At 40.0% G+C, this 26,374-nt stretch overlaps 1 protein-coding gene across 4 annotated transcripts in view; it reads right to left on the minus strand.

The window, feature by feature from the left end:
* LOC132824364 (activating molecule in BECN1-regulated autophagy protein 1-like) overlaps window positions 1–26,374 on the minus strand; it is a 446,197-nt gene that overhangs the window by 54,976 nt on the left and 364,847 nt on the right. The gene's annotated exons all lie outside the window — the stretch shown is intronic.

Consider the following 26,374-nt stretch of genomic DNA (forward strand, 5'->3'; position numbering starts at 1 on the left):
TTTTGTACCATTCATTTCAGCCTTGTAAAACCTAGATAGATGCAGTTTTGAGAGTACAGAGATGAGCACGTGTTGGGGTATTCTAAGTCTAGGGCCTATTGTCTGAACAACTTGTTACAATCAGAGCAAGCAAGAAGGCCTCCAGGCAGAGATGGAGTTGCTGTTAAGTCGATTCAATTATTCACAAAATGGGTTTCCTTATTTATAAGGTGTGTGTACCAGAACTGTGGGGCTTAATGAGGAAAACAACAAATTTGAATTACTTAGCATTTAGGACACAACACATCATGCAACCCTTTGCACATCTCTTTTCTAGATACAATCTGAACATCCTCTCAATGAGAATAAAAGTGAGTTTTAGAACAGGAAAGGTGTCCCAACCGTGGCATTTTGGAAAGGCCAACTAGGGCAGGACTTATATAGTTAATGGTATAGCTCTGGGGAGTGTTTCCAAACAAAGAGACCCAGGGGTACAGGTGCATAGTTCCTTCAAAGTGGAGTTGCAGGTAGACAGGGTCGTAAAGACGACATTTGGTATACATGCCTTCATTAGTCAGTACGCTGAGTATAGGAGTTGGACATCATGTTGCAGCCAGACAAGACATTGGTTAGGTCACTTTTAGAATATGATGTACAAGTCTAGTTTCCCTTCTTCAGGGAAGTTGTTGTTAAACTTGAGTGGGTGCAGAAAAGATTTACCAGGATTTGGCTGGGACTGGAGAGTTGGAGGCCCTGAATGGTGACCTAATAGAGATTTATAAAATCATGAGGAGCATGCAAAGGGTAAATAGACAAGATCTTTTTCATGTGGTGAAGCTTCTTCAAATCTATGCCCTCTAGCTTTGAAACTGAGAGGTAAAAGGACTGGATGAGTAACATTTTCATGCAGAGGGTGGTGTGTGTTTGGAACGAGCTGTCAGAGAAAGTGGTGAAAAAGGGTAGAATTACAACATTGTAAAGGAATCTGATGGGTATATGAATGGGAAGGTTTTAGAGATAAAAAGGTTAAAAGTTGGCAAAATAGATTGAGGTCAGATTGGGATGTTGATTGGCATGGACATGTTGGACCAAAGGATCTTTTTCCATGCCGTACGAATCGGTTTACTAGCGTTAATATACATATGTAGCATACATCAATGTTAATGCACACAGAATATGTAACAATATTAATATACACAAGCTCTTCCCATCTAAAGTAGCAGCACCAATTTTTCAGAAACCTCCACATTAGAATGTAATCTGTCCAGGTACTTGAGATGTAAAAAATATTTCCAGTACTATTATAGAGTGCATTCCAATCTTTACAAAATGTCCACACACACAATATTCAGTCGTGCAGACAACTGCAAAGCTCATGAGACAAGCATAGTCAACATCACTCACAAGAGAATCATGGGCAACTGCAGATATGCACTACACTAATACATAATTATGCATATTGTAAAATTATATCTGTGGTCGAAAACACAATGCAGTATTTTAAACTGTAAAGCGTTCCAGAGGTTTGTAGCATTAAATCACAGAACCATCAACAGTTCTGTTAAATTCTGAGAAAACAGAGGCAGAGATATACAAGGAGGACTCATTTGTTAACCATAATTAGTGTTATTTCCAAATATTTAACTTTAGATTATCACTTGAACATCAGAAAGCCACAATGTTATCATAAATGGCACCGTATTGGTGACATTGAGTAAGTTGGCTATTGTTCTTTTACTTCCCTCAACCAATTCATTACGCAAGTTGTAAATAATCCATATAGAAATATATTTCTATATGCTCTGCTATTACATCCTTCACCATAAACTCTAACATTTCCTGAGTGACAGACAATAAGCTAACTGGCTTGCAGCTACCTTTTTTTTTGAGTCCTCCTCTTTCAAAATAAAGGTGCTACATCGGCAACTTTGCAATCCTTTGGGACTTTGCCAGAATCTAAGGATTCTTGCAAGATTGTTACCACAATGTCTGTAGCTAATTTGTTTAACATTCTAGGGCATCCCATCAGGTCCAGGGGATTTATTGGTCTTTAACCCCAATAGGTTCTCTTGTTCATTTTCTCTAGTGGTAATTTTGGAATGGTATTAGCATCATCTACTGGGAAGACTGACACAAACTATTTCTTAATTTCCTCTGCCAATTCCTGATTTCTCATTATTTCCTCAGACTCATTCACTAAGAGGAGACAGTGAGATCTGCAGATGCTGAAGATCAGAGTCGAGAGCGTGTTGTTGGAAAAGCACAGCAGGTCAGACAGCATCTTCCTGATAAAGGGCTTTGGCCAAAAACGTTGGTTTTCTTGCTCCTCGGATGCTGCCTGACCTGCTGTGCTTTTCCAGCAACACACTCACAACTCATTCACTAAGAGGCCAATGTTAATTTTGGCACCTCTCTTTATATATTAAAAGAAGCTTTTGCTGCCAACCTTGATATTACTTACAATACCTTCATAGTTTATCTTCTCCAAAAGGAAAGAAAGAACTCTTTGAGGAGGTAACAAGCTGTATAGATAATGGGAAACACTGTATCTGATTTATTTGGATTTTCAGAAGGTGTTGATCAAGGTACCACATATTAGGGCTACTTTATACGATAAAAATATGTTGTTGAATGTTGTATATATGCATGGACAGAGATTGACTAACTAATAGAAGACAGAGTTGTGATAAGGGGTACATTTTCTGGATGGCAACCTGTAACTACTTTTGTGTCACAGGGATCAGCGATGGGGCAACAATTATTTACAATATATAACACTGATTTGGATGAAGGTAGTGAATACGCAAAAGCAAGTTTGCAGATGACAGAAAAATACGTGGGAAGGCAAGTAGTGAGGATGATGCTAGTAGTCAGCAGAGTGATAAAGACAGGTTAAGTGAGTGGGAAAATATTTGGCAGATGGGCTATAATGGGGCTTGAATATAAAGGAAAAATATCAAATGAGCAAAATATAAAAGTAATATCAAATGAGTAAAATACAAAAGTAAAATTTCCTTTATATTCAAGCACTTTGGCAGGAAGGATAGAAAAGACCAATATTATATAAATGTAAAACTTGAAGAAAGCAACAACACAGAGGGATTGGGAGTCCTCGTGCATAACAAAACATTAGGGCACAGTTCGATGGGTAATAGGGAAGACAATTGTGGCCTTTATTAAACGAGGGAATGGAATATAAAAATAGGGTGATCTTGCTAAAGGCACAAATGAGACAACAGCTGAAATACTGTGAACAGTTTTGTGCACCTTATCTAAGGAAAGATATACTGACATCGGAAGCAGTCCAGAGAATGTTCACTCGGCTATTCCCAGGAATGGAGGGATTGAGGAGTGGTTGAATAGGTTAGGCTTGGACTCATTGGAGATGAACTGCAGATGACCTAATTGAAACATTCTTAGGGGACTTGACAGGATAGATGGGGAGAGATTGTTTAACCTTATGAGTGTCTAGGATTAGAGGGCATCATCTCAGAATAAGGGATTGCCCATTTGGGACAGGAATGTGGCGGAATGTCTTCTTCAGAGGATTATGAATCTGTAGAATCCTTTACCGCAGAGGTGTCTAGAGGTTGGGCTAAATATATTCAAGTCTGAGGTAGACATTTGCAATCAGTAAGAGAATCAAGGATTATGGGGAAGAGAGGAATTGCAGGTGATGAGATTGGCCATGATCTCACTGAGTGGCACAGTAGAATCAATGATCTCAATTGCCTACTTATGCTTCCACATCTTATGGTCCTTTGATCATTGGTCAAACATTGTCAAACAAACACTAGGCTCAGAGCTGGATTGAATTATGTCACAGTGCTCATTTGGAATTGGAATTTGACAACTAGCTGCTGAACCACCTCAAAGTACAGTTGAATTTACATCAGCAGCAATATACTGCACATTTGAGATGAGTATCTGCCTTCAACGTTAAGCAAATAATGTCACTTGATTATAGCTGTGTAAAAAGGTTCATCTGATCCATGTACATAAGTGTAGTGCTGGAAAAGCACAGCAGGTCAGGCAATATCTAAGGAGTGGGAGAGTCGACATTTTGGACATAAGCCCTTCATCCCATTCCTGGTGAAGGGTGTATGTTGAAATGTCAACTCTCCCATTCCGCAGATGCTGCCTGACTTGCTGTGCTTTTCCAGGGCCACACTTTTTGATTCTGATCTTCAGCCCTCACTTTCTCCATGTACATAAGAGATGGACTATCAAACATAATACAAAGAGAATAATGGATACTGAGGAGTGACTTTCAATTCAGTGCTTTAAACGAGAGGATCAAAAAAGTAATCATTGAGATTTTACTTTAATATTTTGCTCATTTGATATTTTTCCTTTATATTCAAGCCCCAGAATCCATTATTTTGTTTGCAAATCATTTACATTTTGCATTAAAATCAGGCATTTTCCTCCATGTGAGCCACCTGAATTCAACAACTTGCTACATCCTTGAAAATTTCTTCCTGTTTTATCTATTACATCATATATTTACTTTATATTTCTGTTACATTCAGAACATCAGGAACTAAATTTCTTAAACGACTACAGCTTATTGCAGTATGTTTAGTAACAGGAATAATGGAATACACAGAGATGAATACCCAATCATATGGATTCAACTAAACATATTATAGCACAAAGTTTAAGAATAAATTATGTATACATACTGTCACATCCAGAGGAAACTGCAATCTCACATTCCTCATAAGTTAGGGTTAAGTCTTTTCTGGGCTAATTTCTGAAGTTCCAGCATTCTTGCTGCTACCCTAATTCTTTCCTTATTTTCTTGAACAGAGTGAAATGGGAACCTTTTCCCTAGTATCATTGAGTGTACTTACAAATGGTCTGCTGTGGTTCATCACTACCTTCTCAAGGACAATTCAGCATTGGCAATAAATGTTGCCATACCCAGTGATTTTCACATCCGATAAAAGACATCAAAAGAAAATTTAAGTGTGTGAAGCTCATTAGAGAAGTAATTCTGTATGTTTCCTCACTGCAAATAAAATAAAGTAGCTTAATGATCCATCTTAATGGGATGAGGACAATCAGTACTCTTCTGTAACATCAATGAAGTACAAGTAAGGACACCTGTGAAGGATTGCAATTCAGCTTCCACTGCAAAATAAAGTCTCACTCTTTCCCAATTATGCCATTTTCTAATTCAAAGATTTGTTAAATAGTGAGCAATTGGTGAACTTGTAAACGTTACAAATCTGGTCAAAATCATTATGTGGGTTTGAACAATGCTGTCAAACTCTAGACAGTTCCTAATGCATATTCAAAATGTGACAGAAATTTATCACAAATCCATATACTGAACACAGAATTTTCCAGTGTTTGATGCCAGAATGATGCATACCCATGAAAATCTTTCATCTCTTTTGCTAAGCAAGAATCTATCGTCCTCTGCCATAAAAATATTTAAAAATTTTGTACCACTGCCTTTTGAGGCAAGGAATTTCACAGGCTTTCAACCCAGAGAGAATTTCTTTCCTCTCATCTCTGTCTAAAATGAGCAACCCTTATATTTAAGTTATGACCCCCGTTCTAGATTCACCCACAAAACATCCAACCAGTCTTATGTGCTTCAATTAAGACACCCCGATTTTTCTAAACTCCACAGTATACAGGCCTAGCCTGGTTGGCCTCTCCTTATAAAACAATCTGTTCATTCCAGGTATTAGAGTAGTAACTTTCATCTGAACTACTTCCAAAGCATTAACATCCTTTTGTATGTATGATGGCCAGTACAGTACACAATATTCCAAATGTAATCTCAGCAATGTCCTGTACAACTGAAGCATAACATCACTACCTTTGTATTCAATTCTCCTTGCATTAAAGTAATACATTCTATGAGTTTTCCTGACTACTCACTCTGACTACATACTAACCTTCTACAATTCACACTCTTGGAAACCCAGACCTTTCTGCATCTCAGAGCTTCACAATCTCTCACCATTAGATAACATGCTTCATTTCTATTCTTCTTGCCAAAATAGTCAATTTCACACTTTCTGACATTATATTCCATTTGTCCATACACTTAAACTGTTTATGTTCCTTTGTAAGATCTTGATTCCTCTTTACAACTAACTTTCTTGCCTTTGTGTCATCAGCAAATTTAGATAACATACCTCTTGTTCCCCTTATCCAAATCACTTATATAAATTTTAAAGAGTTGAGGCCCCAGCACTGACTCATGGTACACCACTTGTGACATCATGCCAGCTTGAAAAGACCCATTTATTCCTAACTTCTGCTTCCCACCCACCAGCTAATCCTCTAACATGGTAATATGTTACCCCCAACACCATCAACCTTTATTCTCTGCAATAACCTTGGATATGTTACTTTATCAAAAATAGTCTGGAAACTTTAGTACAATAGATCCACTGGTTTCCTTTATCACAGCACAAGTTATTTCTTCAAAGAACGCCAATAAATTAGTTAAACATGATTCCCCTTTGACAAAATCATGTTGCCTGTGCCCGATTATATTGAACATATCTAAGAGCCCTGCTCTACTAAGTCTTTAACAACAGCTTCGATCATTTAGGATGACCTACTGCTGTGCCTATTTCTTATCTTCTTGCTGTTTGCTTGGAATATGTAACAAACATATAAATTACTAAGCATATTCTCTAACAGTATTTAAAATTGACCAATTTTTGCATATTGGTTACAAGGCTGCCTAGATCCAAAACAGAATGCTTCATTTTCTGTTGATTATAATGTTCCTCATAAGAATTCAAGCATGGATTAGATTATGATGGTGCGAGCCTGTACAAAACTGTCTAATTTATTTCATTTTCTACTTTTCTTTAAATTACTACCTTTATTTCTCAAATTCGCTGCCACACACGCGAGAGCTACAACGATTTTAATTTATTTGATTTGACCTCTTGTGGTTACATTCCTAGCAAGTTGAATGTCCTGTATAAAATGGCGATGCAGAAACTGTGGAACAATGTAACATACAATGCCGTCTACTAAAGTAAAATTGTGTCAAATGTCCTCTCAGCAGTGAAGCATTCATGTTTTCGATGTGTGGCAGACATTGATGAAAGCACTTGCCGTCAACTAGTACTGCTCACAAATCCCGGTTGTGCCTAGTGCATGAGGTAGCTTCGTAAAACAGCAGGCAAAAAGACAAACAACAGCTTTTCTCAAACTGAAAATGATCCTCGCTTTTCAGATCAACCCAAGCCTGAAGGGAATGTGATGTTGTGCATTTTCAGTACTGAAGAATGCTGAAGAACCTCAATGTCAGAAATCTGTACAGCCTGAAAGCATTCTCCACAGACATTTGTCCATCGGAGCTGTTACTTTTGTCAGAAGCTGAAACATAATTTGTACCTTCCTTAGCACAGCTAATCTTATTGGACAGTTCAAGGTTAGTGAATATAATTCCAAAACTCAAAAAGAGTTTAAGTAAAAGGAACACATACACTCTAATTTTTTAGTGTAAGTCGATCCTCTTCGGTGTTCATAAGTTGAATGAAATGATATTTCAGAATAAACTGAATATTGTCTATTAGGCACTGTGCATCATAATGCTGAAACAACCCAGTTGAAACTTTAATTATGAAGTGAATACAGCATTTACTCAATTAATGTTATTACAGATTGGAAGATACAACTACATTCCAGCATCCAGGATAAATACTATTCTTGACTTCTCATATTCGGATGCAAGCTACAAAGATTTTGCTTCACTTGATTTGACCTCTTGTAGTTGTGTTCCTGCTAAGTTGAAAATTTTGTAATCAAATTGATTCAGCAATTGTGGAACAATGTAATACATCAGGTCGGCTGCTAAAGTAAAATTATGTGTCCTCAGAACCAACAAGTGGAACATTCTAATTGGTGAAATGTCCTCTCAGCATCCATAGAAAATACCAGATTAGGTATGCTCATCCTGCATCTTTGGCACACAAAACTGAATAAATGCCTGTTTCTGTTTACAAAGTGGCTTCCTCACGAAGCCTGATTTGGTTTACATTTGCTGTTGAGCTGGGTGTATATAATGCTCACGTACTGAGATCCTTGCCCTCTTCATGCGTGAGAGCAACTGTGCCTAACATGAACAATTCTGGCTGTCCATTTGTCCGAATTAGCATCAGGTCTGATGTTGTCTGTTAAAGTTAACTGTAGAAGTTAGTAAGAATCCATCTGGCCTTGGGGTATTGTCAAACTGTGGCTTGAGAAAACATATTAGGCCTTTTTTTCAAAGATATGGTGAAGAAGTGGGAAGTTAGGAATAGATTTGATTCTTATTGCGTGACATGGGTGCAGAATGAGGCACAATAACTATAAGACTCTGCTTATCTACACTGAGTCTGGATCAGTGGTGCTGGAAGAGCACAGCAGGTCAGGCAGCATCCGAGGAGCAGTAAAATCGACGTTTCGGGCAAAAGCCCTTAATCAGGAATAAAGTCAGAGAGCCTGAAGGGTGGAGAGATAAGCTAGAGGAGGGTGGGAGTGGGGAGAAAGTAGCATAGAGTACAATAGGTGAGTGGGGAGGGGATGAAGGTGAAAGGTCAAGGAGGAGGGTGAAGTGGATAGGTGAAAAAGAAGATAGGCAGGTAGGACAAGTGATGGGGACAGCGCTGAGCTGGAAGTTTTGAACTGCGGTGAAGTGGGGTAAGGGGAAATGAAGAAACTGTTGAAGTCCACATTGATGCCCTGGGGTTGAAGTGTTGTGAGGCGGAAGATGAGGCGTTCTTCCTCCAGGCGTCTGGTGGTGAGGGAGCGGCAGTGAAGGAGGCCCAGGACCTCCATGTGCCACAGGACGGTGTGGTTGATTGGTGCATTTGTCGCAGAGATGTTCCCTAAAGTGCTCTGCTAGGAGGCGTCCAGTCTCCCCAATATAGAAGAGACTGCATCAGGAGCAATGGATACAATAAATGATATTTCTACAATTCTCTACAATTCTCTTCACGTATTATCCAATTCCATCTTGAAGGCTACTAATGAATCAGTATCCACTGTTGTGTAAGCTTGGCAGGTTCTGAGAGCTGACAGCATAGAGTTACATGCAGAGGGACCTTGGCAACACTCAGCAATGGTAATGAAAGCTTGGGCTCCAGAATTAGCTGCATCCGTAGACAATCTGTTCTCTCGATACTAATCTAAAATTTGTTGGGTTAGCCAAAACGAAATTAGAGTGAAATGAGAAGGACAAAATGTATGAAACTCGGTGATAAGCTAATGATTAGAAAAATCGTGGGTTTTTAAAGTATTTGTGTTAGGCTAAAGGAATGTGCGTATTTGTTTGCACAAATAATGTAACTCAAGCAACTGAACAACAAACTGGAAAAGCTGAAGTTTTGTTTAAAACAGACATGGTAAATCAGACGTGATAAAGGGGGCTATTTATCAGCTGAATCTGAGCTTGTCATAGAATTGTAAATATCATACAATTGATTGGGTGACATAAAAATGGTGAACAGCGAGCACAAGCCAAAGTTTAACATCAACATTCATTAATGGGAAGATGTAAGTGAATTTTTAAGAAGACACACGCAAGCTTTCATGAGTTAATTGATCAAATCAACACATAAAATATGGTAAATCTGTGATGTTTATCAGCAGTCAAACTGATCATTTTCTGGAGATTGAGTGTCAAAGACTTTGAATGTGAAAATCATTTGTATGGAAAGAGGCCCTGGTTCAAGTCCCACCTGCTTCAGAGGTGTGTAATAACATTTGCGTTTTACTGATCTTTTTTCAACTGTTTTATTTCTAAAAAGACTGCTTATTTCTCTCTACCTACCCTCAGTAGGATTTGAAATCTATGAATTAATGACAAAACGTGGCACTGAACAATTATTTGCCTCGAGCTTTTTGACAGTTTCATGAAAACAGAATTGCCTGTGCTTTAGATGTTACACCTGTACTGCAGACCAAGTTCAGTAGATGTCTGCTTTATCTAAAGCCTGAACCATCAGTGAAACCACATCGTCAATCACAGCCTGTTTCAGGAATCAAATTGCAGAAGATGTTGTAAATCAGACTAAAGACAGGCAAGAGAAAAAGTTATTAATATGGGAAATGATAAACAGGCTGGAACATGAAAGTATACACACAGTACAAATCTACGCCAAGATCAAAAGATAAAGCTCGAGGTTACAAAAATAATAAAGAGACAAAACTGGAGGCTCTGCATCTGAACACTGATAGCATTCAGAGCAGAGCAGATGAACAAATAGAAATAAGTGCAAAATGATAACTATTACAGAGACATAGCTGCGGGATAATTTCAATTTGAAGGTTGAGTTATAAAGGAGAGACTGTATAGTCTGGAGAGTTGGAGGTTGAGTGGTGACCTCAGAGGTTTATAAAATTATGAGAAGTATAGATAAGGTAAATTGCAGGAGTCTTTTCCCTCAGGTGGGGGAATTTCAAGACGATGGGGAATATTTTTAAGGTGGGAAGAGAAAGATTCAAAAAAGACAAGGGATAACATTTTTTGACACAGAGCGGTTCATGTGTAGAATGAACTTCCAGAGGAAGCGACGGATGCCAGTACAGTTACACTGTTTAGAAGACATTTAGAAGTACATGAATGAGAAATATTTAGAGGGATATGGGTCAAACTCAGGCAGGTGTGACTACTTTAGTTCTGGGATTCTGGTCAGTACGATCTGGTTGGACTGAAGGGTTTCTTTCTGTGCTGAATGACTTTATAACATCTCTGAAGAGGTTGGTGAGAAAATCTCTAAACAGCTTGCCTCACAATAAGTGTTTTGCTAGATTGGGGAGGTTGCTTGTTCAATAGCGAGGGGTTAAAACAGAACAGGCTAACACCTGTTCTGGTTTGATCTTTGGAAAAGTCATTTATAAATGTAAGCATTGTGTAGATAACGTTTTTATTCTGTACTTTGCTTTAATAAAGAACATTAAGTATATTTTATTGTTAGAATTGCTTTGGGTTTTTGATATGCAGAGTAAGCCCTATGGAGTAGGTAATGTAGGAATTAAAGCTGAGAGTTGTTGTGAAGCTATGACTCTGGCAGCTGACCAGCAATGTGGAACATGGTCCAGGTATGTCCTGTACAGAAAAAGCAGGACAAATCCAAATCAGCCAATTATTGTTGATCAGTCTACTCTCAATCATCAGTGAAGCAATAGAAGTGCTGTTGACAGTACCATCACTGCTATTTGTTCAGAAATAAACTGCTTGCACATTCTCAGTTTAGGTTCTGCGACAGCTGCTTAGCTCATTATTAGCATGATCCTAACATCAATAGAGCAGCTAAACTCCAGAGGTGATGGGGTGAGAGTGACCATCAAATGCTACCTTGATATGAAAGGCAGAGTTTGACGTCAAAGAACCCGATCAAAATTAGAATCGATTGTAATTGGGGCAAGCACTCCATTGATTGGAATCAAAACCAACACAAAGTAAATCAGTGCGGCTGTTGGAGGTTAATCATCTCAGTCCTCGGACAACAATACAGAAGTCCTCAGGATAATATCCTCGCTCCAACCATCTTCAATTGCTTCAACAAGCTTCCTTGCATCATAAGATCAGAGGTGGGGTTATGCACTGATGATTGCATAATGTTCAACACCATTTGCAACTCCTCAGATTGCGAAGCAGTGCATCTCCCAGGCAGCAAAACTTGGACATCATCCAGATACACTGCAGTAACTCCCCACAGCTCCCTCAAAAGCAGCATGCAAACCTTTGATCGCTTACCAGAAGGAAAATGACAACAGACACTTGTAAGCATCACCACCTGCAAGTTCCCTATAAGCCCAATCTCATACAGCATGGAAACAGACCCTTTGATCCAACCAGCCCATGCTGAACATAATCCTAAACTAAACTTGTCCCATCTGTCACTTGAACTATTAAACTCCAGAAAAAGGCCATTCAGCCCAATGTATCCTCCTGGGACCAAAAAAGTCTCACTTCACGTTCTCATCACACCTTCCAGTACCTGATGTGTAGCCTTTCACATGACAGCACTTGGAGATTGACGTATCTTTTAATCAAGTTGAGGATCACTGCCTCAACCATTAAACTGGATTGCAAATTCCAGACACACACCATCCTTTGGGTGAGAAGATTTTGTCTTGTGTCCCTTTAATCCTTCTATCAACCATTTTATACCTGTGCCTCTTGGTAACTCAATTCTCTACTACAGATACAGGTCTTCCTGGTGTACGCTATCCAAGGCCTCGTAACTTTATATATTTCAATTAAGCCACGCCTTAGCCTCCCCTATTCTAAGGAAAAAAAATCCAAGATTATCAAATCTTTACTTATGGCTGCAATCATCAATCCCTGGTGACATCATCCGCACACTCTCGACAGCAATTATATCCTTCCTGACTACTACTGTATACAGACTCTAGCTTTGTTCTAACCAGTATTCTGCAGTTCTAGCACTGTATTCAGCTTTTTGTCTTCCATCCCTTATCCAATGAAGGAAACTACTCTGTATCAGGTGCATCCTTTAACCTCATCTACCTGTAATAACATCTCCTGTGACCTGTGGACATGCATTTACAAGTCTCTTACTTCCTTTACTCCCATTTATTGTGTTTCCCTTGCTTTGCTCGCCCTCCCCAAAAACACTTCCACTTTTCTGCTCTCTCAACCATACCGGTGGTATCATTCCAAAGTCAACAGCCAACGTCTTCAACATCAATTACACTCTATCGTCCGCAAATTTTTCAAATAAGCCTTCCACACTTCAGTCCAGATCATTAATACAACAAAGTTCAAGAGAACCAACACTGAGCCCTATGGGATGCCACAGGAAACTGCTTTGCATTTGCAAAAACATTCATTCCTCCTGTTGCTGACCTGATTTTGAATCAATTTACCATAGTCTACTACCACTGTGAAAGTTAATCCTGTCTTTCAGAAAAGATTCAAAGAATTTGCCCACTACTAAGGCCAGACTGACCAACCAAATATTATTTGGTCTTTCCCCACATCACTTTTTAAAAGACAGTACAACATTTGCACACCTTGAGTCCCCTGGTACCTCACCTGTATCTAGTGAGGATTGGAAAATGATCCTCAGAGCTTCTGTTATTTCCTCTGTGGCTTTCATCAGTATACAATTCATGTGACCCTGGTGATTTATTCATCTTCGAGTAGGTCAGTGATTCCCTTCTTATTCAGCATATTCACACTGCTCTTTAACAGTGACATCCCTCAGCTTTGTTACGTCAGACAAAATATTAAGAACCATTCCCATATTTTCTATATCCATGCTCAAGATACCACACGCCTTACTCTTTACTCAGACATCCTCACGCTCTTAGTATTTTGATAAAATATCTTTCTGTTTTCTCTGATTTTACTAGCCAATTGTTTTTCATATTATTTCTTGATCTTTCTAACTTCCTCTTTTACTTCACCCCATACTTCCTTTCATCCTATTGGCGTTTTATAGTACAGGCAGTTCTTCTATAACATGGTGGTTCCATTCTTGTGCAACCCCTTACTATAGAAACAGTGCTTAAAGTATCGGCAACGTAATCGCATACAAACTACACATTTTAAAAGTCCGCACTTTAGAAACAGTGTTCCCAATTCGTCAATCACCTTACAGTGAATTTATGTTAACAAAACACACATTATAGCAGAAAGACCTGTATTAAGTTTTCTCTGTGACTGTCATAAGCTTTCTTTTTCTGTGTTGTCTGACCTGTAAATTCTGGATTGGCAGTACCAGCTTTTCTTTGACTGGCTTTCCTGACTTGGAACAATATCACAGTTCTTTCACTCGCACTGAGTCAAAACCCTGGAATGCTCTTTCGAACAGCACTACGGATCTACCTTCAGCACATGGAGTGCAGGTTCAAGAAGAGAGCTCACCACCACTTTCTCAAGGGGGATGACAGATGGGCAGTAAATGCTGGTCGAGCAAGGAAAATGCACATCCATTTTCCATCAACAAATAACAAAAGCATATCAATTACTGCATAGAAGGAAAGTGAGAAAAGAAACTTGAGTGGAGCATAAACACTGCATTAACTAGCTAAACCAAACTGTTTGTTTCTGTGCTATAAAATTCTGATCAGAAAAGAGTGCATTCTCAGACTTTTCATGAGCAAAACCAAACGATCTGCTAGATATACCCTCAGTTACAGCAACACTCCTATCTGTTGTTATGATATAGGGTAAACCCCCTCTGCTAACTTAAACCAGCCACACAGAAAGAAAACCACCTCATGCCATAATCTGTTAAAATTCGAGAGGCAAAGAACTATCCCAGAGGTCACTATTTAAAGTGCAAATTAACAATTTTATTCTTTAAGTCCAGCGAATGTTAAAACTAATAACTATTTCTGACTCCTTTCTCTTAAACCTATCTTTTACCTCCCACTGTCCAATATTGGTCTGATAAAAAAAATCAGAATTAAAATTTACAAAAATAAAATCACGTTTCAAAAATGAGTCAGCTTTGTCAATTCTCCTTTGTAGATTTTCCTCTGCAGATTTTTCTCTAGGTCAGTTTCAATGTTCCGCTGCACAAACTTATAGGTACCTTTCAGACAGCTGTTCTGTTGGCAGTCTGTATTTGTTGGTGGCTAAGCAGTTCTCCCCCTAACTGTTCACAATGTCCGGTTTTATACCCCAAAACATCAGACCATTTCATTGGTTTTAATATTATCAAAATATTAAATTCAAAACTTGATTGGATTTTGGTATCTTGGGGCATAATTTAAACCGATTGTCTGAATTTGAATTTCTTTTTGTTTCATAACAATTCTCCTGCACCTATTTGTTTCTCAAGTGTTACAGTCTTACTTTGTTCAGGACCCTCAGTGATTTTTCATTCCTTGCTAGCTTTTCAACTCTCAAAGATACAATACACCTCTACACCTTCATAACGCTGCATTTGAACAGGCTTAATATTTTTAGGCTTCTCCCAAAAATGGAGGAAGAACAGAACATATACTACATAGCCAATCATCTGATTACTCGTATGTGAAGGAAGCTGTCCAGGTAACTGCTGTATTGCTCTGTACTTTTTCCGTGGAGAGTGGGGAATTCTAATTATGATGTTTATTGAGATGGTCTGCAATTCACAGTGACCCTTTTGATTAAAGCAATTTGAACAATGTATGTGATAATTGACATTTTTTTTTGCAATACAAAATTAGAGAAAAGCAAAACAAAATTATATTTGACCATACAGTCAGAGATGCAAGCATCCACATATCCAAAGTCCACTCCAATTGTACACCACCATTCGGCCACTACAACTGTGAGAATTCTTTGGGAGATTAATATAATTAGATGGCTTAACATGCTTTCCCTTTTCCTACCTATATCATAGAATGCCTTAGAGCCTCTCAAGATCTCCAGCTACAAGTAGTAGTTACTGGATACAAAGCAGTATATCATTACATATCTTCATGAAATCGTATGGTGCTCACAATGGCTTAAGGAAACAGATGCACATGAAGATGCATCTCCAACACCTGTGAACACAGACTCCAATTTAATGTTCAATAAAGTCAAACCTTTTGGCTGAGTTGATAAAATAAACAGGTTGTTCTACTATAACACGAGTTTCATTCACACAAATTTGCTGTAATGCGATTGTCAAATTGGGGACACAGTTTCTAAAATGCAAATTTTAAAAATGCGTTGATTGTAACGTGATTACATCGGCAACACTAATTGCTGCTTCTAAAGCGTGAATTTTTGATAACGCGAGGTTGTATAAGAATGCAACCATCGCGTGATAGAAGAACCTATACTAGGGAGGGCAGGGTGTTGTTTGACATTGAACAGTTAGCATCTGCAGTTATTTCCCTCTGAAAATGACAGCAACATCCGGATATTGATTGATTAGCATGGAAATCCTGGAATTATGGTCACGGACAAAACAGACAATTGCTGAAATCAAAGAGAATTTAAAATTTTCTGCCCCAAATTGTTGTTGAAAAGCATATAAATAGTTGCACCTTGCTCAATCAGTTGTCGCTGTTATGACAATGCTGCTCCTTTAATAAGGTTATGCAGTCCTTTGTTTTTTACAAGACAGGTCAGAAATAACAGACTCTGAAAAGTTTGGGGTGTAGGGTTTTAGGGCCAATTTGATAATAGCTAATAGACACTGCATCAGGCAGAGGTTTTCAAGTTTTAAATAAAACACTTGTGCAATGAAAGAGTTGTGGCTAGTTCTCCCAGCTCAGCTTTACTCTGGTATTTTTTTTTGGAGTAAGAAAAAAGCTGCTGGATCTACAGAAGCAGGTCCAGGCTAGTATTCTCTCTCCGCCTTCTATCCTGTAAGAACTTGTGTTTGTTTTTTCCTTTTGTGTCAAAGGGTGTTTATGGGGATTGTCGCAAACATTGGGAACAGCGTCCTTAAGTTGGGATGATCTCTTGGGTTTTCAGAGAGGCTGATTTTTTGTTGTTTGTGTTAATTCAGGAATCTTGTTTAAAACTAAGTGGTTTGACCAGCTGATTCACTCCTGGAACACCCATTTTACATCTGTTTGAAACAACTAGCAAAGTTAGGGTCAGGGCTGCCTTCTTGAAATGTGGTGAGGGGTCTGGCCTGGTCCATAACAACAGTGTTTTTGATATCAATGTGATTAATAAAATTTATTGACTGACACCGAAAAATTAATTTTATAATTGTGGGAGGCTGTTAAATAATTAGTAGATTATTTTATGTGTCATTTCAAAATAAAACTTAAAAATCAGAATATGTTAGCTAAAACTTGCATGCTATATGTTGCATTCCTTAAACTGCTCTATGTCTTAAAAAAACAATAAAACTGGCTCTATTTTAGTTTCCGGATGTGGTGGCGAAGCAGGGGAATCTGTGCAAATCCTTCAATGAGATTGGCTGCCTGGAGCCTGGTGCCATCACTCCACATCTATGCTGGAAATGTTCAGTACAGAATACTTCAGTTAGCGGTGATACAGCAGCAAGACCAAAGGAGGCAAAATCCTTGCCAGAGAGATTGCAATGCTGGATTTGTGTTCAGTGGTAAGTGTCACTAGCTTGATGCGTACAGAATACAAATGTATTGGAGAACTATTACCGAAGTTTATATGTTCATAAATGTTTATGTACATTTGGGAAATATTTCAGCACGTTTATAGAATTATAAAATCCCTACAGTGTAGAAACAGGCCCTTTGGCCCAATAAGTCCACACTGAAGACCCTCCAAAGAGTAACCCACCATTCCTCTATCCTACTATTTTACACTTATCCCTGATTAATGCACCTAACCCATACACCCTGAACACTATGGGCAATTTGGCATGACCAATTCACCTAACCTGTACATCTTTGGATTGTTATCTTTTGCTATCTTATTACTCAAATGTTTTTAAACAGCCATCTCAACTCCTAAGAACATACCACAGGTAGCATAACATCTTTAAGATTGATGATTTTACTCGATTTTTGACTAGATGTGGCTAAAATGTAGTGAAAAACGCTACAAAAAAAAACTTGTGTGCTTCTAACTTGGTGTGAATTAGTACCACACTCCCAATACAGATGGAGTTATCAGAATTAAGAACAAAGAGTTATCTGCTGTTGTAGAGTTCAAAGCAACCTCACAGCTGGGTTTAAATCAGGTGGAAAAATAAACAAATAGCACTTTTTCCCATGAGAAAAAGAAATCTATTTCTGATAAAGAATCTTTATTTTGCATAGTAAAACAAAAGAAAACAGAGACGCTGCTAACCACAAATGTTGTCTCACACTAGATAATCATTGGGCAGTTAATAATAGTAAATAGTGTAGTTATTATTTCAAACACTTTATATTTGAAATAAAGCTGTGGAAATTCAATCTCCAGTGATGTTTCAATACTCTTCAGGTAAACCAAAGAAACCCACAGGATATAGGCAGACACCATTCTTCTTGGAAGCAAGAGAAGCCTATTGATGCATTCTGGGAAATTCTGAACATGCTCAGAATCCGCAGACTTGTCTGGTGACTCCCTTCACCTGTTCTGGAAAATAATGTCCGTTCAAAGTCCACGATTCCAAGATAGACCGAGGCTTTGAAGCAAAAGGTTTGAAGAAGGAACTAAAAGACACAGAAGACAATAGAATGAGTAAATGTAATCATTATTGTGAAATTTATGATTGAGAAAATTTTGTTTAAAAACTTATGCCTGACAAGAAAACGGAATGAAAAATATTTGATAAATTCTTTTAACTGCTCTGTCAGGATCGCTAGCTAATTCCTTAAAGGCTTAGCTATTTTGCAGTTTCTTTCCAGCTATTGATTTATATAAAGAAGTAATGAGCAAGTAAAATCACTCATTAGTTATGATTAGCTGTTGTTTAACTTTGAGAAGCTCAACATGATGGAAAAGGCATGGAAATTAGGACCCTTCCTGGAAGTGGTTCATTTTGACCATCTGGCATAAGGGACAGTAAGAATGAGCAACAAGTAGAGAAAGGCATGAAAATTCAGGATAGGAGAACCAGAATGGTGTCGGAGAAGCTTACACTCCATGCATCACTCATTCCTTGATGCTAGTGTGGGGTTCCTATCTCTCTGGTGCACACTGCCCAGATCTTACTAAAGTACAATTACAGGCAATGATACAATTGCATAAATCAGAGAAAAAGTGACTACTGTGCAATTCTGCCTTACCGTCACTCTTAAGCTTTCTTTCACACAGAAAAGGTATGAGTTCCATGCAAATAAATATTTATGTAAGTTATTCTCATGCTCTTCTTCATAATAATTTGAATGCTGCACCTGAAGCACAATGAATGAGTGAAGCAGCTGTACGAAAACAATAAGTTGTTCTGCAAATATTCACTGTATTCTTTGCAATGACAATGAGTAAGCAGTAAATAGGGAAGGGCAGTGAGTGGTTGATGAGAGACTACTGGAATGAGAAAGAAGTAAAAGGTGCGCTCGTGATAAAGCAGCACGAGGGTTTTGTGTGTTGGATTGCTTTGTGTTGGAACCAGAGCAATGGGAATCAGGGGATTTCTTTCCCTATGGCTGGACATACATAGCAGAGTATAAAGTGTTTGAGTTAGGTTGTAAGTTTGCTTGCTGAACTGGGGGATTTGTTCTCAGACATTTCATCACCATACTTGGTAACATCATGAGTGAGTCTCTGATGAAGTGCTGGTGTTCTGTCCCACTTGCTATGTGTGTGTCTTGGTCTGTTGTGGGTGGTATTAGTTCCGGTTCTGTTTCTGAGAGGTTGGTAAATGGGGTCCAAATCGATGTGTTTGTTAATGAATTTCCAGTTTGAATGGCAGGCCTGTAGGAATTCCCATGCATGCCTTTGTTTGGCCTGTCCCAGGATAGATGTATTGTTCCAGTCAAACTGGCATCCCTCTTCATCTATGCATGTGGATACCAATGATAGTTGGTCATGTCTTTTGGTGGTTAGTTGGTGCGCATGTATCTTGGTGGCTAGTTTCCTGCCCGTCTGTCCAAAGCAATGTTTGTTGCAGTCCTGGCAGGGTAATTTGTATATGGCGTTCGCTCTGCTAGTTGCTGGTATGGGTCCTTTAAATCCACCACGACCGGTTTCAGTGTGGTGGTAGGTTTGTGGGCTACAATGATGCCTAGGAGCTGGAGTTGACTGGTCGTCATCTAAGAGACGTCTTTAATGTATGGCAGGGTGGCTAGACTCTCTGGGCGTGTTTAGGTTTGTTGTGCAGGAATCGGCAGACTTTGCTCATTGCATACCTGCTGTTGCTGAATATGTTGCACTGGTGTTTTTTCTTTAGCTTCTCGTAGTTCCTGTGGCTCATTTAAATAATGTTCTGATGCACCTCGTTTGTGGATGTTGGCATGATTGTTCTTGTAGTTGAGTGTCTGGTCAGTTTGTGTGTCTTTCCCGTAAACAACAGTGTGCAGCTGTCCATTGGCCTTTCATTCTACTGTGATGTCTAGGAAGGGGAGTCTGTTGTTGTTCTCTTCCTCTTTGATGAATGTTATACAGTAAGGACGTTCTTTGTGTTTTTTTTAATTTGTTGTGTTTCATGATGACAAAGGTGTCATCCATAGTGGACCCAAAGCTTGAGTTGGATAGTGGAAAGGGCTGTTCATTCTAACCTATGCAGACTGCTTCTGCTAAGTGTCCTGATATTGGTGATCCCATGGGTGTCCCATTGATTTGTTTGTAGATCTTGTCATTGAAGGTGAAATGGGTTGCGAGGCACAGATCTACTACTTTGAGGATGCTGTCCTTGCTGATGGAGTTGGAGCTGTCAGGTGTTTGTGTCCTTGGTCCGTCTAACAGTGAGGCCAGTGTTTCTTTGGCCAGGGTGATGTTTATTGATATGAATAGGGCTGTCATGTTGAAGGAAACCATGACCTCATCGTCCTCTACCTTGGTGCCTTTGACGTTGTTAAGGAATTTGTGGGTCGGGTGGATGGAGTGGGTTGCATCTTCTACTAGCTATTTCAGTTTGTGTTGCAGTTCGTTTGCTAGCGTGTATGTCAGTGTACCAGGAAGTGAGAAGGTATCTTGGGGGGGAGGTGGCCCTTGGTGATGTACCTTTGCTAATCCATAGAAACAGGGTGTGTTAGATCCATCAGCTTTCATTCTTTGGAAGTCTGCCTTGTTAATTTCACCTGTCATGTGAAGTTTCCCTAGGGATGCTGTAATATGGTTTTCTAGCTGTGGAACCAGGTCCATCGCCACCTGTTGGTAGGTATCAGTATCTGCGGGTAGTGTGTTTGCTTTTTCAAAAACTGTGTTCTGTTCAGGATGACGGTCATGTGCCTTTTGCCTGCCGGTAGGATTACAATCTATCTGTCTTTTCTGAGTTCTTCTAGGGCTTTCCTTTCCAGTGTGTTGAGGCTGTTCCCTTCTTTCTTTATGCTTAGTGTTGGTGCTACTGTCTGTATGATAGCCTGCTGGATTTCTTCTGCAAGTCCATTTCAGGGAGGATTCCAGAGCTGCTCAGAAGTTGTTTTTGTCTGCGTCCCTGTGATTGAAGTTCATCCCTCATACTAGGTTGGCTTTTCCTGTGTCTGGGTGTGGTCAGCCCGACAGATTCTTTATCCAAGTCTCTGAATCATCCGTGTTATTGCTGTGTGTGACCTTGGCCAGTTTTTCTTGTAGGGCTAGTCTTTTCATTGTCTTGGTCTGTTAGTTGTTTAGTGTTGACTGGTTCTAGCGTGCTTGTCCATTCATGGTCATTCGCATTAGTGTACAGAGTGTTTTGGTGCAAAATTTCTCATTTGTATTTGTGGAGTCGGTTGTGGGCATCATTTATTATTTCTTGCAGCATCCTGCGGCCCTTCTGTCTGCTGTTCTTCAGGTGTTTTGTATTTGACACATCATGGTAATACCTGTTTCCTGAGGCATTCGGGTAGGAAGGACAGTAGTTGGCGGGTGGTGCTCAGTCGGATAGTTTTCCATCTTCGGGCTAATTTTGAGCCCATAGACATTTGTGATTTTAGAGATATCGATTTGGACCCCATTATTAACCTCTCAGAAAAAAAACTGGAAATGATTTCACTCACCACAGCAGACCAACACACACAAATAGCAAGCAGGAGAGAACACCAGCACTTCACCGGAGGCTCACTGATGATGTTACCTCAAATGGTGACGAAACGTCTGAGAACAAACCTACCAGCTCAATGAGCAAACTTACAACCTCATCCACAACCTGAGCTAAAAATCTTCTCTAAAATCACTGTCTTTCAGTTATTGGACACCAAACATTTCAATAAGGATACTACTGCAGGAGTTTTGCTGGGCAATTTCATATGCTCAACCAGTTTCAACCCCTTCCTTCATGACCATTACTGTTGTAACAGGTTAGAATTGGAGATATTTTCCATTTGGAAATATTTTTAGGTTAGATTAGATTCCCTACAGTGCAGAAACAGGTCCTTTTTAGCCCAACAAGTCCACACTGACCCTCCCAAGAGTAACCCACCCAGACCCACTTCCCTCTGCACCTCGCACTATGGGCAATTTACCATGGCCAATTCACCTGACCTGCACATCTCTGGACTGTGGGAAGGAACCGGAGCACCCAGAGGAAACCCACACAGACATGGTGAGAATGTGCAAACTCCACACAGACAGTCACCCAAGGCTGGGGATTTAACCTGGGACCCTGGTGCTGTGAGGCAGCAGTGCTCACCACTGAGCCACTGTGCCACCCCTCAACTCAATTCACAACTCAACTAATGAAGCAGCTTCTGTTCAAGCAGAAGGACTTAGACAATATTCAGATTTAGGAAGATAACTGGCAGCTTACACTCCTGCCACACAAGTATAAGGTAATGACCATCTCTATATGTATCCCCCTCCCACTGACATCTAATAAAAGAAGCACCATTACCTACATCCTGATGAATGACCAGAAATTTAGTGAGACTAGGCACATAATATTGTGGCCATAAAAGCAGGTGAGCCACTGTGAATTTTGAGGCAAATAACTCACCCACTCATCAAAAAGCCTATCCATCATCTATAAGGCATAAGTCAGGAGATTGATGTAATATTCTCCACCTGCCTGGATGAGTGCAGCTCCAACCACCCAAGAAAATCAAATCATGCAGGAAACAACAATCTCCTTGAAAGATATCGCCATCAGTGCAATATCTACAAGAAACACTGCAGCAACTCAGCAAGGTTTCTTTTACTGAACTTCCCAAATTCATTATTCCTATTATCTAGAAAGCAAGCAGCTGAGAACGCCACCAACTTTAAGGTTCCCTCCAATTTACCCACCATCATGACTTTGGAACTTATGGTAATTCCTTCGCTGTTACTTATTAAAAACCTGGAACTTGCGCCAAAACGCAGATTCGTCATATCTTTTTAACAACTTAGGGAGCAGTAATAAATGTTAACCCTGCCAACTACACCCACATTCAGGAGAAACTTCTTTACCTACAAAGTGGCAAGAACGTGGAACTTGAGTTGAATAACATGATGTTTTTAAAGGGAAAAGTGAGACAGGATAGGAAGTTGAGGACTTTACTGATAAAAAAGAATGGGTAAAGACGCAAATGGATTACAGGAAGTCCCCGGGTTATGAGGACCCGACTTCGATCCGATCTCCAACTTCTCATTTTTAAAAATTATTCAAAATCTGACTTACCTACAATGTTTTGTCCTAACGAACAGGTGGACTAATTAGCCCGTATCTGTTCCAACTTACGCACAAATTAGGCTTGTGGACAGTGGAAAAAAATGTTCGTAGTCTGGGGACTTCTAGTATAAACACAAACCTGGACAGGTTGGGCCAATAACCTGTTTTACTTTGCATGTTATATATAATTCTAGGTAACCAGCCTTCCTACAGCAAACTCACAACTGCAGATACTGATTCAATATTACACAAAGAGAATGACATACATATCTGAAGGAGAAACGTGTTTATCCAGCTTCTACTTAATTGCATGAGGGAGACAGTAATAGAAAGATATGCTAATAGGGTTAGTTGAAACTCATGGAAAGCATAACCAATTAGACTGAACATAGAACATAGAAAAATACAGCGTAGTACAGGCCCTTTGGCCCTCGATGTTGTGCCAATCCAAGCCCACCTAACCTACACTAGCCCACTATCCTCCTATTCAATGCCCGTTTAAAAGCCCATAAAGAGGGAGAGTCCACCACTGCTACTGGCAGGGCATTCCATGAACTCACGACTCGCTGAGTAAAGAATCTACCCCTAAATCTGTCCTATATCTACCACCCCTTAATTTAAAGCTATTCCCCCTCGTAATATCTGACTCCATATGTGGAAAAAGGTTCTCATGGTCAACCCTACCTAAACCCCTAATCATATCATACACCTCTATCAAGTCACCCCTAAACCTTCTTTTCTCCCATGAAAACAGCCCCAAGTGCCTCAGCCTTTCCTCATACGATCTTCCTACCATACCAGGCAATATCCTGGTAAACCTCCTCTGCACCCGTTCCAGTGCCTCCACATCCTTCCTATAGTATGGCGACCAAAACTACACACAATACTCCAGATGCGGCCGCACCAGAGTCTTATACAACTGCAACATGACCTCACGACTCCGGAACTCAATTCCTCTACCAATAAAAGCCAGTACGCCATATGCCTTCTTCACAGCACTATTTACCTAGGTGGCAACTTTCAAAGATCTGTGTATACGGACACCAAGATCCCTCTGCTCATCCACATTACCAAGTATCCAACCATTAGCCCAGCACCCCATCTTCTTGTTACTCTTACCAAAGTGAATCACTTCACACTTACCTACATTGAACTCCATTTGCCACCTTTCTGCCCAGCTCTGCAGCTTATCTATAGCCCGCTGTAACCTGCCACATCCTTCCTCACTGTCAACAACTCCACCGACTTTCGCATCATCCGCAAACTTGCTCACCCAACCTTCAAGCCCCTCCTCCAGGTCATTTATAAAAATGACATACAGCAATGGTCCCAAAACAGATCCTTGCGGAACACCGCTAGTAACTGCACTCCAAGATGAACCTTTACCATCAACTACTACCCTCTATCTTCTTCCAGCCAGCCAATTCCTAATCCAAACCTCGAACTCACTCTCAATGCCATACCTCCGTATTTTTTGCAGTAGCCTACCATTGGGAACCTTATCAAACGCCTTACTAAAATCCATATACATCACATCTACCGCTTTACCCACGTCCACGTCCTTAGTCACCTTCTCAAAGAATTCAATCAGGTTGTGAGGCAGTACCTGCCCTTCACAAAACCATGCTGACTATCCTTGATCACATTATTCCTATCCAGATGTTCATAAACCCTATCCCTTACAATTCTCTCTGAGACTTTGCCCACAACAGAAGTGAGACTCACTGGCCTATAGTTACTAGGGTTATCCCTACTCCCCTTCTTGAACAAGGGAACCACATTTGCTATCCTCCAGTTTTCTGGCACTATTCCTGTAGACAACGAGGACATAAAAATCAAGGCCAATGGCTCTGCAATCTCGTCCCTTGCTTCCCAGAGAATCCTAGGATAAATGCCATCAGGCCCAGGGGATTTATCTATTTTCACCCTTTCCAGAATTTCAAACACCTGTCCCCTACATACCTCAAAGCCATCCATTCTAATTAATTGTGACTCAATATTCACATTGTTGCCAATGTCCTGTTCCTGAGTGAATACTGACAAAAAGTATTCATTCAGTGTCTCTCCAATCTCTTCAGCCTCCACACGCAACTTCCCACTACTATCCTTGACTGGACCTATTCCTACCCTAGTCATTCTTTTATTCCTGACATACCTATAGAAAGCCTTTGGGTTTTCCCTAATCCTACAAACCAAGGACTTTTCATGTCCCTTCCTTGCTGCTCTTAGCTCTCTCTTCAGATCTTTCCTGGCTATCTTATAATTCTCAATCGCCCCAATTGAACCTTCACGCCTCATCTTTACATAGGCTGCCCTCTTCCCTTTAACAAGGGATTCCAATTCCTTATTAAACTACAACTCCCTCACACAACCCTTTCCTCCCTGCCTGACAGGTACATACTTATCAAGGACACTCAATAGTTGCTCCTTGAACAAGTTCCATATATCGATTGCACCCTTCCCTTGAAGCCTACTTTTCCAAGCCATGCATCCTAAGTCATGCCTCACTGCATCATAATTTCCCTGCCCCCAGCTATAACTCTTGCCCTGCAGTGCACACTTATCCCTCTCCATCACTAGAGTAAAAGTCACCGAATTGTGGTCACTGTCCCCAAAGTGTTCACCTACCTCCAATTCTAACACCTGGCCTGGTTCGTTACCCAGAACCAAATCCAGTATGGCCTCACCTCTTGTTGGCCTGTCTACATATTGTGTCAGGAAACCCTCCTGCACACATTGGACAATCACCCATCTAACGTACTCGAGCTATAGCTTTCCCAGTCAATATCTGGAAAGTTAAAGTCCCCCATAACAACCACCCTATTACTTTCACTCTTCTCCTGAATCATCCTCGCAATCCTTTCTTCTACATCTCTAGGACTATTAGGAGGCCTGTAGAAAACTCCTAACAGGGTGACCTCACCTTTCCTATTCCTAAGCTCAGCCCAAACTACCTCAGATGGCGAGTCTTCATCCATCGTCCTTTCCACCGCTGTAATATTATCTTTGACAAGCAATGCCACACCTCCCCCTCTTTTATCCCCACCTCTGACCCTACTAAAACACTTAAACCCTGGAACCTGCAACAGCCAATCCTGTCCCTGTTCTACCCATGTCTCTGTAATAGCCACAACATCGAAATCCGAGATACCAACCCATGCTGCAAGTTCACCTACCTTATTTTGTATACTTCTCGCATTGAAATATACACACTTCAAGTCATCTTCCTGTTTACAGGCACCCTCCTTCAAGATTGTTACCATGTTCCTAACCTCCCTACACTCCAGGTCCTGCACCCTAAAGCTCCAGTCTAGGTTCCC

The sequence above is a fragment of the Hemiscyllium ocellatum genome, chromosome 18, assembly GCF_020745735.1.
Source record: "Hemiscyllium ocellatum isolate sHemOce1 chromosome 18, sHemOce1.pat.X.cur, whole genome shotgun sequence".
NCBI classification, from domain to species: domain Eukaryota; kingdom Metazoa; phylum Chordata; class Chondrichthyes; order Orectolobiformes; family Hemiscylliidae; genus Hemiscyllium; species Hemiscyllium ocellatum.